Source organism: Copadichromis virginalis, linkage group LG19 (assembly GCF_057382275.1).
Source record: "Copadichromis virginalis isolate Kocher_CV1m ecotype Utaka linkage group LG19, C_Virginalis_male_GT1.1, whole genome shotgun sequence".
NCBI classification, from domain to species: Eukaryota; Metazoa; Chordata; class Actinopteri; order Cichliformes; family Cichlidae; genus Copadichromis; species Copadichromis virginalis.
Genome location: NC_140636.1, coordinates 13158151 through 13174418, shown reverse-complemented (window position 1 = coordinate 13174418; position 16268 = coordinate 13158151). Strand labels below are relative to the sequence as shown.

General features: G+C 42.3%; 1 long non-coding RNA gene across 1 annotated transcript; it reads right to left on the bottom strand.

Annotated features, from left to right (window-relative positions):
* Nucleotides 1-50: 50 nt before the first annotated feature.
* On the bottom strand, nucleotides 51-2814 carry LOC146685703 (uncharacterized). The gene is made up of 3 exons (XR_014916927.1): nucleotides 1703-2814; nucleotides 1336-1415; nucleotides 51-1195 (listed from the first exon to the last, which is right to left on the bottom strand). It is a non-coding gene; the product is annotated as an uncharacterized LOC146685703 (long non-coding RNA).
* Nucleotides 2815-16268: the final 13454 nt, after the last annotated feature.

The window sequence follows — 16268 nt, the reverse complement described above, 5'->3', positions numbered from 1 at the left end:
AGCATACTTTCAAAATAAAGTAATTTTTGGTAATAATAATAGCCCTGCCATTATAATAACTTTATTTATAAAAAGCACTTTCAAATAACTGTAAGGTTATTTGAAACTAAAAAGATAAATAAAAGCGATACATAGCAATACAAGTAAAAAATACTATACAAGTTAAAAACAGTAAGAATTTAAAAACTAAAAGCCACAGAATTAAGACCTGTAGGATGGGGTGAACAAATGTGTCTTCAGCTTAGTTTTAAAAACCTCCACAGAGCAGCCTGCCGAATATCTTGAGGGAGGTTGTTCCACAGAAACGGGGCACGAAAAGTAAAAGCTCTCCAACTGTCTTTTTTCTGTCCCTAGGAACCTTTAGAAGGCCAGAGTCCTGGCCAACTAACTATAACTCTACAAAAAGGAATTTCCAGAAACTTAAACAAAACAAAGTGAGACACAACTTAACTCACAAACTGACCTAATTACAAAGACACATGAGGGTAGCTTTTATAATGATTTGGCCAAACCATTTACACACAATAGGGGGGGAAAACAAAAACACACTAATATTAACTAAGCACAGAATAACCTAACTAAACCTAAAACACCCCTGCACCTGGTAAGCCCATGGTTGGTCCTGCAGAGCAGGCATTTTGTTCCCAGAGTCCTAAGCCACGCCTTTTGCCCAGACAGGAAACAGCCACCGCCCAAACCCAGGTAACTCAAAGAAAGAGAAACATAATTAATATAACAAAACATTTTAGAAAATCCACACAATGTTACTATGTGCGCGCCTCATAGCATACCACAGCTGATTTAAAACTTTCAGGGAAGACTCCAGTTGTCAACAAAGTATTTAAGAGAAACAGAATGTAGGGTCCTACTACTGACCACAGTTCCTTTAAATAATTTATTTAATAATAATAATCACTAAATAAATAAATGGTTCAAAACTTTTTCCAAAATAAAACATTTTCTTCATGATTTCTGTATTTAATGGGCTGTAGTGAGGCTTTAAAACTCATCATCACAGACCTGGAGTCCAGTTTCCTCCCGTTTCCATGGAAACCACCTGCACAGCAGGGATGAGTGACAGTCCAGCCGAGAGGTGAGAGAGGCACTTTGATGCTCCGCCCATCACAGTGGAGTAACACCCTGTGTGTGTGTGTGCGCGTGTGTGTGAGAGAGACAGAAAGAATGAACTCACGCACTGATGGAGGAAAGAGGAGAAAATGAAGAATCGAGGTTAATTATCTGATTGGCTGACAGGCAGCAGAGAGAGCCAATAGGAACGTTTTTAATCTGCAGCAGGCAACACAAAGAAACAGGAAGAGAAAGACGAAAACTAACCCCAGATCAGCCTGACGGCTCAGACTTGGAGGACACTTCCTCTGCCCCTGTTTCACAAACCAGGTCATCTATTCTGGATGCTGCGAGTGTTTAAGGAGGCACGACAGAAGAGAAATTCCACCTTAAGGTTTCATAATGACCTGCAGCTGCAGAGCTTCAATTAAATCTTTATTATACGGCATCAAATCACAACAACAGTTGCATAAAGGCACTTCATAAGGTGGACCCTACAGGTGACAGTGGGAAGCAAAAACCCTTTTAACAAGAAGAAACCTGCAGAACCAGGCTCTCTCCCTTTGTAGTCCCTGTCAGTACAGTGCGTGTGCGTGTGTGTGTGTGTGTGTAACGACCTCGGCTGATAACACACCTTTGACGAACCTGTCGGTTCATTGCGTCGTTAATCGGCGCCAGGTTGGAGGGATGCTGCAGAGCTTCAGACCCGCTGCTGTCGTGGCAACAGCACCGGGCTTCCCTCCAGCTTGGCGTGCAGGGTTCCTGATGAAAAGAGGCCAATTTCACCCAAAGAGCATCAACACCAACCTGTAGCAAACACCACAGAGTCTGTTTCCAGTGCCTAAACCAGCAGAGAAATAGATCCAGCCGTCTGGAACCTCGCGCTCCTGCTGATGAACACGGTGATTTATTCAGAGCTCAGGGGGCCACTCAGCTGTGCTCACATGTATATCTCTCCTCTTCTTTAGGGAGTCCCAGAGGAGGACTGTCAGAGGTCAGAGGTCACTGAGGGTCAGTGAGTCCGGCTCAGACATGATGTCTTCATCCACAGTGAGTAGGAGGATGATGATGATGATGAAGAGCACAGTGTGTGGGCGGAGCAGGAAGGATGTCTGCCAGGCGTGGTCCCAGGTGGTGCTTTGGTCTCATGCATATTAATGAGATGCAGGTTGTGTGGGCGGAGCCTGGGCCTCAGGAGGCTTCGGCTCAGATCTGCGTCAGCGTGAGATACCGAGAGTCCGAATCAGGGAGGATCTAAGCTCAGAGTCTCAGATGACCCCCCAACCTCGTTATGCAACCAGAGGAGACGCTTTAACCCTCCCACCAAGGAGGTGAACCAATCCCTGCGGGAGGAATCGGCCAATCACACGTTAACCTTCACACCAAGCAGAACAGATGAGGATGGACAGAGGAAGCAGGTCGGCTACAAACTTATCAATACAACAGATAATAAATGAGGCTGGAATCACACAGGAAGTCATGTGACGGACCTGGACTGGGCGATCTACTGATTCTGAGCAGGTCATTTAATGTTTATTTGATTTCAGTAAAAACCCTGAAATTCAAACTAAGTCGGAGTTAAAGAAGATTAAAAATGCAGAGCACGCCTCAGAGCCAGCACGCCTCGGAGCCAGCACGCCCTTTAATGAAGAGAGCCCAAGACGTCACGCTCTGATTGGCTGGAGGACAGCAGGTCACCCTGAGACGTGTGCTCAGTCTTTACACCTGATTAAGTGGCTGTGTGCACCTGACCTGTGAGTTAGGGCTGGGCCATATTATACCGTTCACGGTAATACCGGTATAATGTTGGGCAACGATAGGAAAATGAAATATCGCGATAGAATGAGTAAAACGCGCAAGCGCAGTGCCTTTGTTTTCATACGCACATGGCCGATTGTTGAGTGAAACAAATTGTCACTACCCGATCCGTACCGGAAACCCGATCGGTACCCCGCATGCGCGAAAGGTTTCTACTTCCGGTCGTAGCGTTTTACGATAGTTACAGGTCAGAGTATCTGTTAAGATGTTAAGAATAACAAGTATATCTTAAAATGTTTGCAATAATGAAGCATTTCAGTACAATGTAGACAAAAACGAAAAATAAAAAGAAAGTTACGGATCAGGACTCTCCGATCCTTACTGCGCATGTGTAAAGTCTGACCGTACAAATCGGGTCTACCCGATCCGTACCACGCATGTGCAGATGTTTTCTTCTTCTTCTGTTCGTTTAATGGCAGTTTACTCCCCAGTGTACCAGGATACCGCCACCTGCTGACCGAGCGAATAAACCCTATTATAAACTGAATTATCGTCATTACAAACGTGTGTTAAATTTGATTTAGCGATAGTCGAGTGTGTTTATGCTTGTCTGTGTGGAGAGGATTGTTGGAATAGTGACGATGATGTCCGCTATCACTGTCAATTGTCAGTAAACACTTCATCTGGCTGATGAATCTACACGTGAGATATTACAAAGTCTGCATTATTAACTGTAATTAGGCACATTCTTCTTATTTTACGGCGCTGTTGCTCAATCGGGGGACGCTCTCTGTTGAGGAGAAAAGCATGAATTTCTTTGTATACGGATTATCCATTGTTTAAATGTCCCGGGCAGTCGAAAAGGAGGCAGAGCTGTTGAGAAATGCTAGGAGCTAACTGGGCGCTAACCGTATCATTCAAATATATTGAATGTCGCAATGTTGGCAAAGAGAGGAAGTGACGTAAGATTTGCGCATGCGGGGTACTGATCGGGTTTCCGGTACGGATCGGGTAGTGACACAGATGAACCAGAATTGGTTTGTAAAAATGGTGCAACTTCAGTGATGTGGAACTGGTTTGGTGTTTGTCCGTCAGATACACGACAAAGCACATTTTTTTGCAGAACATGCAAGCGGCCGTCGTTATTGTCGTATTTGTCGGACTAAGATGCTCTTAAATCTGGGAGTAATCTGGGTCCTAAACTCGGTCTTTTTCAGGTCAAACGAACACTGCAGCATCACTGAGAGTTAAAAACTGTCTAAATTCTTTCATCTTTAATAAAACGATCAGCATTGCTGCTTTACCAGGTGTAACTATGAAGTTTAACTTCCAGGCATCCATGAAAACAAAATGTATTACATTTAACGGAGTTAGAAGTTAGCAGGAAGCTAGCGGAAGTTAGCTCGCTAGTTTCGCTAGTTACCTAAGCATGATATAGCATGTTCTGACTGAGAGATTTCTGAAAAAAATCAAACGTACAGCTCTGCTATCACTTCCAACATAAATGAAGACAGGAAACTAAACAGCAGTGACATTTGTAGGGTTACTGAAGTTGGGCTAGCTGGTATATAATGATGTGCTACGTGATCGCTAGCGACACAGCTATGTTAGCATAACATAAACAGTGAAGCTGAAGGACAAACACTAACACTTTTCCACTTATAAAAATTAATGTTAAGGTTCCTGATAGTTAGAGACAAATGCAATCGTATGGCAGGATGCTGTAAACGGACCAAACTTCAGTCAGGAGAACAACTGAGATAATCCATCCACAATACAAGGTTAGTTATTAATCTACTGCAACAACATGGGAATAGAGCAGCTGCCAGAGAATTCAACATTAATGAATCAATAGTACAGAAGTGGAGGAAGCAAGAAGAATGAGTTTAATAAAGTTTGATTTATCTGACTGCTTTGTTTCGCTTAATGTGCCTTATAATCCTGTGCACCTTATGGTCCGAAAAATACGTACTGCACACTGCAGTTTAATGTTGCAAAGCACCTCTTTTTAACTTCAGTGGATATTATACATGGTTATGCTCAGGCAGTGTTGGGAAGGTTACTTTTAAAATGTATTCCATTACAAAATACAGAATACATGCCCCAAAATGTATTCTGTAACGTATTCCGTTACGTTACTCAATGACAGTAACGTATTCTGAATACTTTGGATTACTTAATATATTATCATGCTTTTTACAACAACGTGAATGTACTATTGCTGTGTGATTTATTACTATTACTGAAGGTCCACGACTCCGAACTGTAGTAAAGGGACCTCTGACTAATACGGCGGGGTCCCTGTCGGCTCGTAGCCGAAAAATAGCTTTACTTTGTTGTGTGGGTCAAGTTTGCTTGCGAGAGACAGAGAGAGGCGTTGAAAGGCTGCTCCAACGGAGCTTATTGTTTTCGGAGGAAAACACGAACACGGTGTACAGTCGAGTCTTAATAGCTTACTTACAACTGGGCTCGTCAGGCACTCTTCTTGGCTGCAGTGGTTATTATTATATTTACATGCTTCCAGCTCCCGTTTTTCCTCGATGACAACTCGTACCTTTCCACTCCCCTTTTTCTCCCTCCTCGCGCTCACAGACCCATAACGTGTATGGCAGTCCATTCTCCCTACAACACGGACTACACTGCCCATGATGCTACATTCTTTAGAGCTATGCTAGTAGCATTCTGCCTGTTAGCTTAGCACAACAACAACGAAAAGGCGCTCTCTCACCCAGGAAACACACAGTCGCAGAGAGAGAGAGAGAGCGTCGCCCTGTAACCATGGCAACCGTAACGCTGCCGCCTGGAACAACAGAACGTAGCTGTCAAACAAAACCCAAACAGTCCTGACCCGCGACAAAATGAAACAGGAAAGTACCGCAGTGTAATCCATTTATTTCAACAAAGTAACTGTATTCTGAATACCACCTTTTTAAACGGTAACTGTAACGGAATACAGTTACTCATGTTTTGTATTTTAAATACGTAATGGCGGTACATGTATTCCGTTACTCCCCAACACTGTGCTCAGGATATGTCAGCCCATTTCTACTGGAAATGCCTTTTGGTTAAACTTTCAGCAAGGATTTTGCATTTGCACTGTTAAATTTTTATAAAGCTTTAATGTACATAAAAACCAGCTTCTTGTTTAAGTGAAAATAAATGGAAGGTTGTGTTTTTGCGCTAGTAATGTTGTGGAGTTGTATTTTGTCTCGCATCAATTATATCGTCAGTTATATCGTTATCGCAAATTTTCAAATATATATCGTGATAAATATTTTTGGCCATATCGCCCTGCTCTACTGTGAGTGACATCACTTTAAATGAACCCAGTGATGACTGTAATAATAAAGGGCGTCGCTCACAGCTGATGGTGGCGTCGCTCAGGTGGCAGCAGCAGGTCCAGGTGAGCTCTGGTGTTTATTGGGACTCTGGTCCTCTCCCCGTCCTCACCGAGCTGCAGTGACGCCTCTGTGATTTACACGCTACCAGCTCCAAACCTTCAAAATAAGAGGAGGAGCAGTCCGCCCATGCACTGTGATCAGGGAAGCCTTTAACCCTCAGCTTCAACTCAACCTGCCAGGTGTGGAAGGAGAACTTCTTTAACGGTGTGCTCACACCTCCTGTGCTGGATGCTCTTCATTGCTCAGATGAAGTTCCTGCTCTGTTCCATTAGCTTCATTACATCTCCCCTGATTTATGGCATCCTTCTCTCAGTGGTTTACCCCCCCCCCCCCCCCCCGTCACTGCATCGACACCTCGGTGAGATTTACACACAAACATGATGAGGTCAGCTGTTGTAGCTCAGAGGGTCTATATGATGTGGCAGAGGGGGAGGAGCCACAAGGAGACGATGGCCCCGGGCTCCATCCGATGTGATTTAATGGTCCTGCAGAGATGAGCCCGTGGAGCAGGTTTATCTTCATGCCCCACACATACACACACACACGCACACACAGATAATATCCCCATAATGCAGATCATTAAAATTTAATATGAAGGCTTGAGGATGAAGATGAAGTGATGAAGACTCAGGCTTCTCCCCCCACTGAGACGCGTGAGCAGGTTTTATATTTTTAACTAAACGAGTTTAATAAAACGAAAACTCAATGAACAGAAGAATTAATATTCAAGAGATTTAAAGCCCAATAACTCTGAGTCAGTGTGTGTGTGTGTGTGTGTGTGTGTGTGTGTGTGTGTGTGCTCAGTCCCTGCAGGGATAATTAAATGTGTATGAGGGTCTGTAGTGTTAAATAAATGCGGATTAAAACACACACACGCACCACAAAGTCTGACCACAGAGCGTTTAATTAAACCTGTTTCCACCTGAGGGGTTGACGTGGTGTGCTTATTATTCAGACAGGAAGTCTACTCCTCATCAGTTCCTTCTGTCTTTAAAAATGACAAATAAAAGGCTCCAACAGCACAAACACAGTCCAGAGGTCCAGTTCAGGTGAAGCTAGCAGACAGCTAGCAGCTAGGGCCACCTGTGTAACCATGCACCTGTGAGACCACGCCCCTAATCATGCAAACTGTGTTAATGTTAAAGTGTTAATGTGAATGTGAATATGAAAATGTTACAAAGGTAAAATAATCTATAAAGACCAGAACAGATGATGTGTAGGGGTGGGTACCGGTATCGGTTCTGACATAAGCGGTAGTAACCAGACAGAAAAGCAGCGCACATTTCGCTGCTTTTTTTCCTGAGATGTCACACACTTTGGATTCTAGCCAATCATTTTACCTTTCCAAGGATAGTAGGCGGGTCCAGGTACGTACGTTCTTTTAGAGCAGAGCTACAGATTAAAAATGCCCAAGGCGAAGCGATCAAAAGTCTGGCTGTACTTCACAGCAAAAGATGCAAACTCAGCAGCCTGCAACAAGTGCTTTAAGGTGATACTGTGCAAAGGAGGTAACACCTCGAATCTGATGAAACACAAGCCGAGAAATGCGCCATATTTGATAGCTTGCTGCGAGACCTCACACTGAGCACATCTACTGCGGGTGTGGTGCCTATTATCGGACTCGGAGTTAGCAACATCCCCCAGGAACTCGAAGAGGAGAGTCCTGGCCCCTAGCCCTGCCAGTGTAGCAGAAATGATGACGGATGATGATGCAGCAGCAGCCGTTCTTCTCTGCGTGAGTAGCTTAATGTTGTTCGTGTGTAATTTACGTTGAGTAGGCTAACCACGTTATTACATTAATGCATGTAAGGTGAACTAGCAAACACAGTCGTAGCTACATGCGGCTGTCTTCTTGTTTGATGGCAGATGCTCCCTTCACCCTGGCCAAAAAGGCTAAAATGACCCAAAAAAAAGTGGAAAACAGCTAAACATGAGAGGATTTTGGACAAAGTTTGTGTTCTCCATTCCTTAAGCACCGGTTCGAGCACCATCTAAGCACCGGCACCGTTTCAAAAGTACCGGTTTGGTACAGGTATCGGATAAAACCTAAACGATACCCATCCCTAGTCAGCAGTGGCGGTCCTAGCCTGTTTTGCGCCCCCCCACACACACACACAGACACACAGGATTGTACATTAACACAGAACTTTTGTCGGAACCACACTGAATTTCACAAGAGAAACACACAGATATGAAGAGAGAGAGTAAACCTACCAAACAGCCATCATAATTCGTCATACAATGAGAACAGGTCAAATCGACAACTGACAATGACTAATTAATGTTAAAATCTGTAACATAATGTGTTGTTTGGAGTTTAGTCTGTTACTGTTACTATTTTTACCATTTCTTCTTGGAGCAACTGTAACCCACATTATTTCCTTAGGGGTTAATAAAGTATTCTGATTGTTTCAGGATGATCTGCCATTATCCAATCACACATCTGCTTACCTGCATCTGTTGCTCGTTTCTCCTCCTCTTCTTTTCTCTTTTTTCTAATCTGAGGACCTGATGGCTTTGAACCCAGGATTCAAATCATGAATACATAATGTGCTTGGATTTACAACATTATGAATGAAATGTGCTCTATTTGGAAGCAGGCCCCTCCCCTTTCCACGGCTTGTGTGTGAGACTTTAAATCATCAAAATACAAATTTTAAATTGTTATTGATACCTTTACCCCGAGTCCTAAAGTGTATATTTATTTTCTTGCTCTTCTTATATATATTGTTTGTTTACTTGCACTGCTGTAACTGGAGCCTCGTCGTCTCGTCTCTCTGGACTGTATGTAGCGGAGATGACAATAAAGTTTTCTTTGACTTCAGCAGCGAGCAGGCGCACCGAGGAAAAACACCGGTGCAAATTATAAGTCTGTATCATGATGTCTGGTGTTTTCGTGTTTATTAGTTTGTTTTTATTGTTTTATTTTGCGAGTTGGTTATTAGATGCTGCTCCAGCCGGTCAGAGACTCCCCCGCCGCCCCGCCCTCTCCTCTCTGTGCGGCAAGCAGCAGGCGCACCTCGCAAACGGAGGGCGCCCTTACTCCCAGCAAATGGGCGATAGAAAACCGATCGGTGCCTGTGATATTCCCAATATGCGCGGGCTGACGTCACGCAGCATGAGTACGAGCAATTTTTTTGCCGATGTCCGTGATGCTGCCCCCCACCACGATGCTACCCCCGGGTCGCACGTATCTAAAACCACTATTGTGTGTCAGGCTGTAAACATGTTTATATGGGACGGTCTCACTGCTGCCTCTGCTGGACAGGAGAGGAACTGCAGCTTTGGCTCCAGAGTAGGGCTGGGTATCGTCACTGATTTCTAGAATCGATTTGATTTGAATCTGAGAAATTTTGCCTCAGACAGAAATATTATAATTCTGATCATGCATCAGTACATTTCCATATTTTTATATCTATAAAAACAAAGCAGACACAGTCACGGTTCTGGGCCGTTTTGACCCAGCATTTTGAGTTTCTTAGGTTTTCGTTTATTTTTGCATTATGGATTGTTTTCTGATCCTCTTGTGCTTTGTTGATTATTATTAGAATTCTATGTTTCTGTTCTATTCGTGTTTAGGGATTAGTTCTTAGGGCTTGTGTCTCATGTTTAGTGTAGGTTCAGTTCTGTGTCTAGTCTGCGTCTTTGTGTGGTGGTTTCTTGTTTCCTGTTTTATTGTGAAAGTCTGTGTCTCATGTGAGTGTATTCAGATTTGCCTCTCTTGTCTCGTCTCGTCAATTACTTCCAGCTGTGTCCCCCACCTGTGTGTAATCTCCCCGTGTTCCTCTGTGTGTATTTAAGTCGTGTCTTCTTATGTTGTAGTTGCTGGTCCTTCTGTGAATCTACTGCGTATCTTCCCTGCTATCAACCAGCATCTACGTTCCTTCACGTTCAGGTTTGCAGTTTTGTAGTTTAGTTTTTCCCTAGTTTAGCTTTTGTTCTGTTCTGTCATTGTTCACCCCGTGCTTTATATTTTCAATAAACCACCTTCATATATCAGCGAGTGTCTGCATTTGGATCCTCCTTTATTTTTCCCCACACAGCTCATCCCACTCGCCATGACACTGTTGAAATTTTGTGAGGTTTAACCTGAGATTCTGGCAAAATAAAATTATATTTAAAAATCGATTCAGGCTTTTAATTAATCGATTTTACGTTATCCAAGCTAGATTTCAATTGATAAATCGATATTGAAGGAAATTGCCTTCCCGGGTTTCCTCCGTGGCGTGAGCGATAAGCAGAGTTTGTCCTTTCCTTATAAGACTCCTAATTATTCAAAGTAACACTCAGGTATGCCGTTCAGCGGGGTTAGTTACGATATCGGGAGCAGCTAGGAGAACAAAGTGATACAGAAACTGTTCAGATTGCTTTCCCAGAATCAACTCAAAGGTTTATTTGATACACAGCAGTTTATATAGAGAAAGAAAAGGTTCGTGTGTCAGCTTTCCCAGTTCAAACCGGTACAGACTAAATAAGGAAACGTCTTCCTGCCTTCTGAGCAAAGTATCCCTTGTGTAGTTTATCAGTTCAGCTATAATTTATGATCATCCCAGCAAAATACACTCCTAGACATAAAATACAGAGTTCTTTCATTAGTGAATTCTGAAACAAACCACCTAGCCTTTAACGAGCCTTTTCCAGGAGATAAAGAAAAAAGGGAGGATGGGAGTAAGGAAGTGGTCTCATCTCTGTGGTGTTTTCGACCTTGGGGTACCAGCTCGTGAGTCCTACACATTGATTCTTGGGTCACAGAGAAAGAGAAAAACAACTAGTAGATCGGCCTTATTGAGTAACAGTTTTCCTGTATAAAACAATATCCTGTAAATGCTTACCGTGGTATCAAAATATCATAACAGATATAACCCAGCCCTGCTCCCCAGTGAGGCTGAACTGAGGCGTCCTTTCACAGACGTGCAACCCTCTGAAGCCCGTTCATGTGCTGCTCAATAACAGTTTACTCGCTCCGACGTACTTTCATATGAGCAGTGTTGGTCAAGTTACTTGAAAAAAGTAATTAGTTACTAATTACTGATTACTTATTTTCAAAAATAATTAGTTACTTCATTACTTAGTTACTTTTTAAAACTTGATACACAACCTGAATACGTAATAACGTCATAGATCTTTCAGCCCAGTTCTATTTTTCTGTATAATCCATCATATAAAATGTAATCAAATGAAAAAGTCTCTTTTTAAAATTGTTTTAATCGATTTAATCTTTTAACTTTATGCTTCAAGCACGAATTAAATTATTTCAACTGTCTTTGACTGGAAGAAATGTTTAACATTTAAAGCTACTGTATGTTCTGCATATTCCAGCGTATAAAATAAAATCACGTTTTGTGTTTGCACTCTTTCAAATAGATGCAAGTAAAACACAGCAGAAAATGAATAAAATCAAAGACTCAGCAGCTCTTAAATCTACTGTCAGCTGTTGAGCAGGAGTGGGGCGGGTGGAGGTTTGCCCACAGCGGTCATGTCAGTGGGAGGATCCGGGGGTTTCTTTGCGAATGTCACATTCCCGTGGCAGCGTGCTCGCTGCTCGCTCAGATTTGAAGTTTCATTTGTTGCTGTAGAAGTTTTCTTCCCACGCAGAGTGGACAGCAGATGCTCATGTTTCTGTCACTTTTTACAGAATCCAACTCAAAGTAATGTGATTACTTCCACGCTTTAAACGCTGCATGATCGTACTCTCTCCATCACGCCATATGATCCATTGTTGATCTGCACACGTCTGTTACCACGGCCACCGCACGCTCGTACATCACCCATGAGACACTGTGACAAACAAAATCACGGTTTAGTAACGCAGTAACACTGCGTGCTTATGGGGAAGTAACAGTAATCTAATTACTTTTTTGCAATAGTAATCTCTTACTTTGCCCGTTACTTGAAAAAAGTAATCGGATTACAGTAACGTGTTACTGCCCATCTCTGTACATGACCAATAGAAACGAGGCGCTGAGTTCAAACACACGGCGAAGAAAATCATTCTGTGTCCCAGTTTGGTGAACTGGTTTACATGCATGTATGGGGACCTCCAACAGCTGTTTGTTGTTTATGAGTGAGCGATACTTATTAAACATCACAAAGCGTCGTAGAGGACATAACGTCAGAGAGATACAGAGCGCAGCGGCCTGATGTGAACAGACTTTTACGCGTCAGCGGGAAAGACCGGAAACGCAGATTATTCTGTGTTCAGCAGCTGATGCGTGTTTGATGTCAACATGAAAAATAAATGATTGGAAAACTTTTTTTCTGCTTTATCGTGAATAAAATCTGCAGGGTTTCGGCAGATTTCTGTGTTTTTGTTCTTCAGTCTGGTTTCCTCGCAGTAAAGACTGAGACCAACATAACGACTGTGATGAAGATCTCATCATCCTCGCTGACGGCTTCAGACCAGATCAGATCTGCGTTCAGCTCTTTGGGCCTGCGGTATTTAACACATCCACCCCCTCCAGCAGGGCAGGATCCTCGTTTACGCCACATGATTCTTTACAGTGATGTTTCCCTGCACGGCCGATTTTGATGCTGTTGTTTTTCAGGCCCTGTGTGGTCGCGCTGACCCATCATCAGTACATCTCACTGTTCTTTCATTCCAAGGTGAAAAACTGTCAGACGCTCACGCGTGAGACACCGACGAGGAACTCATTAACAGCCACTTCCTGCTAGAGATGGACCGATCCGATATTACGTATCGGTATCGGTCCGATACTGACCTAAATTACTGGATCGGATATTGGAGAAAAATAAAAAATGTAATCCGATCCATTAAATATCACGAAAGCACCTCACAAAACTTGCAACACGCGTAACTCACCTCAGAACGTTAGCATGTCGGAGCAGTATGCATCACGTGATAGAGCGGCTGTGGCATGCGGGACCTGTCGGTGGTCTGGATAGCATTTGGAGCTTCGCTAGCAACCCGGCATTTCATCTCCGACAAAGTTATCCCCGAGAGAAGTAAATCAAGTGTGTAAGTCCATCTCTGAATGTTTGTAAAGCATTCCTGCGTTAAGCTTAACAAGCGACTGCCTCTTCTTGCTGCTACTTCTATCATGAAACTGCTTAACGATCAGCTGATCGGCTTTTCTGTCGGGAGTACGTCTCTCTTGTTTGCTTTTGGCCCACTTTGCACCAGAAAGAGGAAACCAGCGGCTGAACAACAGCAGAACGTTTAAGCTTGATAAGCTGTTGTTAGAATTTATTTAATATTACTTTCTACACCAGGATCTTTTTCTACGTAGCTGACGCTGGTAACTGTGCAGGGGCGGATCTAGCAAAGTTTAGCCAGGGGGGCCGATAGGGCATTAACAGGGAAAAGGGGGCACAAAGACATACTTTTCTTTCTTATTCTCATTTAAAATGTCTAGCTTTTAATAAATAATTATCTGACAGCCAAAGTTTTAATTTGATGCAAAATGAATAGAAGTCCATTACTGTATATAGTAACTATTAAGTCTAATATATATATATATATATATACCCTAGTAAGCTATAGTACTTTTTCCTTTGTGAAGGTACCATCTGTGCAGTCTGCAATTTTGTTGAAGAAAGATGTTGAATCTATTTAATATTTCTTGAAAAATAATTGATTTCTGTGCATTTTTTTTTTCCACACTGCATCAAATTAAGGTTGATTACGTCGATTAAGCATCATGAGGTGGAGCGTGAGGGGTGGTTCCCTATTTTTTATTTATTTATTTTTGTTGTTGCTGGGAGTTGGAACCCTATTAGTTAGGTTGCTTAATATATATGCTAAGTACTCTTTAAAATACCAGAATAGGGAGGATGGTGTAGGTTTAAGTTTATTAGATTGATCAGTATTGCTGAACTATGAAATATTTTTTTTTGCATACAGGTATAACAGAATAGCTTTAGTGTAGTTGTTGTTTTAAACTTGAGTATGAACTTATACAAAATGCAGCAAGATATTTAAAAAACAGTTTTGTTGATTAAAAAACACTATATCGGATTCATATCGGTATCGGCAGATATCCAAATTTATGATATCGGTATCGGTATCGGACATAAAAAAGTGGTATCGTGCCATCTCTACTTCCTGCTAGTTACCAGATAAGCTGCAGGCCTGGGCCAGGGGCCTCGCTGTGAGGAGGTTTATCTGCGGCTCCTCGCTGCAGGTTTCTGCGTGGCTGAGCCACAAACCGCAGGTGTGTGTGCAGGTACACCTCCGCTCTCTCCACACTGACCCGTCCGTTACCAAGTGCAGCGTTTCACACTACGACGGGTTTCTTCAGGTCTTTTCATGAACTTTCAGAAATTGTAATGATTTAATAAAAACAGAGTTTTGGCTTAAAGGTAATTTTACGTTTCTGACTGAGCTCAGATTAATGACGTAACTCTGCGGAAGGATGAACAAGCTTTCCATCGTTGGCTGCTAGCTGTTAGCGTTAGCTACGGCTAACTTTATATTGAAAAGAAAATGAGAAACAGGAATAAGAGGACTCGCTCAGGGTCAGTCCTTCATCCTGATGTTTGACAGCTAACACTTAGTTTGCAGACGACGTAATAATAAACAATAATAAACTTTATTGTCATGGCAACCTCGATATTCTTTAAGGATGAAATACAAAAATAATCAAACTACGGGGGGAGGGGCTTAAATACCGTTTATTATGTGAGTGCGGTGATAAGACGAGCATCATCATCATAAACAGTCTGTAACCTAAATCATCTCTCACACACACACACACTCACTCACACACACACACACACACACACACACACACACACTCACTCACTCACTCACTCACTCACTCACACACACACACACACACACACACACACACACACACACACACACACACACACACACACAGAGTGGTTGTCTGTTTGGGTCTCTACTCTCCTGCTGGACTGGTTTTGTGTCGAGGTCAGCAGCTCAGATGGGATTATCCCAGTCTGCAGGCAGCGCACACACACACACACACACACACACACACACACACACACACACACACACACACACACACACACACACACGTTTCACTACTTTCATTTTAAGAAAACAGAATGCAAACATGACCTCACCATCAGGCTGAGCTGATTTCTGGATATTCCCGTCATAGTCGTGTGTTTATTGTGTTTCATGTCCCTTTGTTAGTGGCTCCAGTTATAGTTCTGTGTTGCTATGAACTGTTCTTGTCTTTAAGGAAAGTTTTTCCACTTGATGTGTCACGTGTTCAGTTTATGTTGCTCTCATAACCAGTGAGATGATTTAACATCACTGAAGCTCTTTAAAGAAAACCAGGAAGTAGGTGTTAAAGGGTGAAGTCTGATGGAAATCAGCTGCTTTAACCTTGAAAATAAACCAGAGCTTCAGCTTTTGGTTTTATTATGAAAAACAAGGACAGGAAATGTGGTGTTATGAATCTGCAGATCCACAGCTCCCCCTGCTGTCGTTCAGCTGCTGTGACAAAGCCTGCTGCTTCATGTCTCTCTGTCTCTCACACACACACACACACACACAGAGTGAATAAATCCATTGAACTTGTCACAGATGTGTTCTCGTTCTCTGTATCTTCAGTTCAGTTCAGTTCATTTTTATTTCAAACATTTCAAACATGTGCCTTCACAATCATTACAAAATATCATTCCATTATTTGTTTGAAAAGGAGTAGGCTGAAGTATTTACTTATTTGTCCCCTCAAGTTTTACCTCTCATTCATTTAAATTTTTTTTGTCTTAAATTAAACAAACAACATATGAAACATATAAACATATGAAGTAAAACAAAACATAACATACATAAATCAAAAACAAGAAATTAGCAAGCCCCACCACAGTATAGTTTCTTTCATATGAAAAATACAGAATGTGTATATTTGCAGATACACAAGTTATGGAAAAACAACAAACCAAAACAAAACAAAAAAACAAAAAAACAACCAAAAAAGAACCGCAACACCATTACCAGCAACATTACCATCCTGGGTTAACCCCGTTTTCTTCATTCTTATACTTATTTAAAATTAGGTTTTTATATTTTACTTTAAACTGTTTTATGTTTTGACTGTCTTT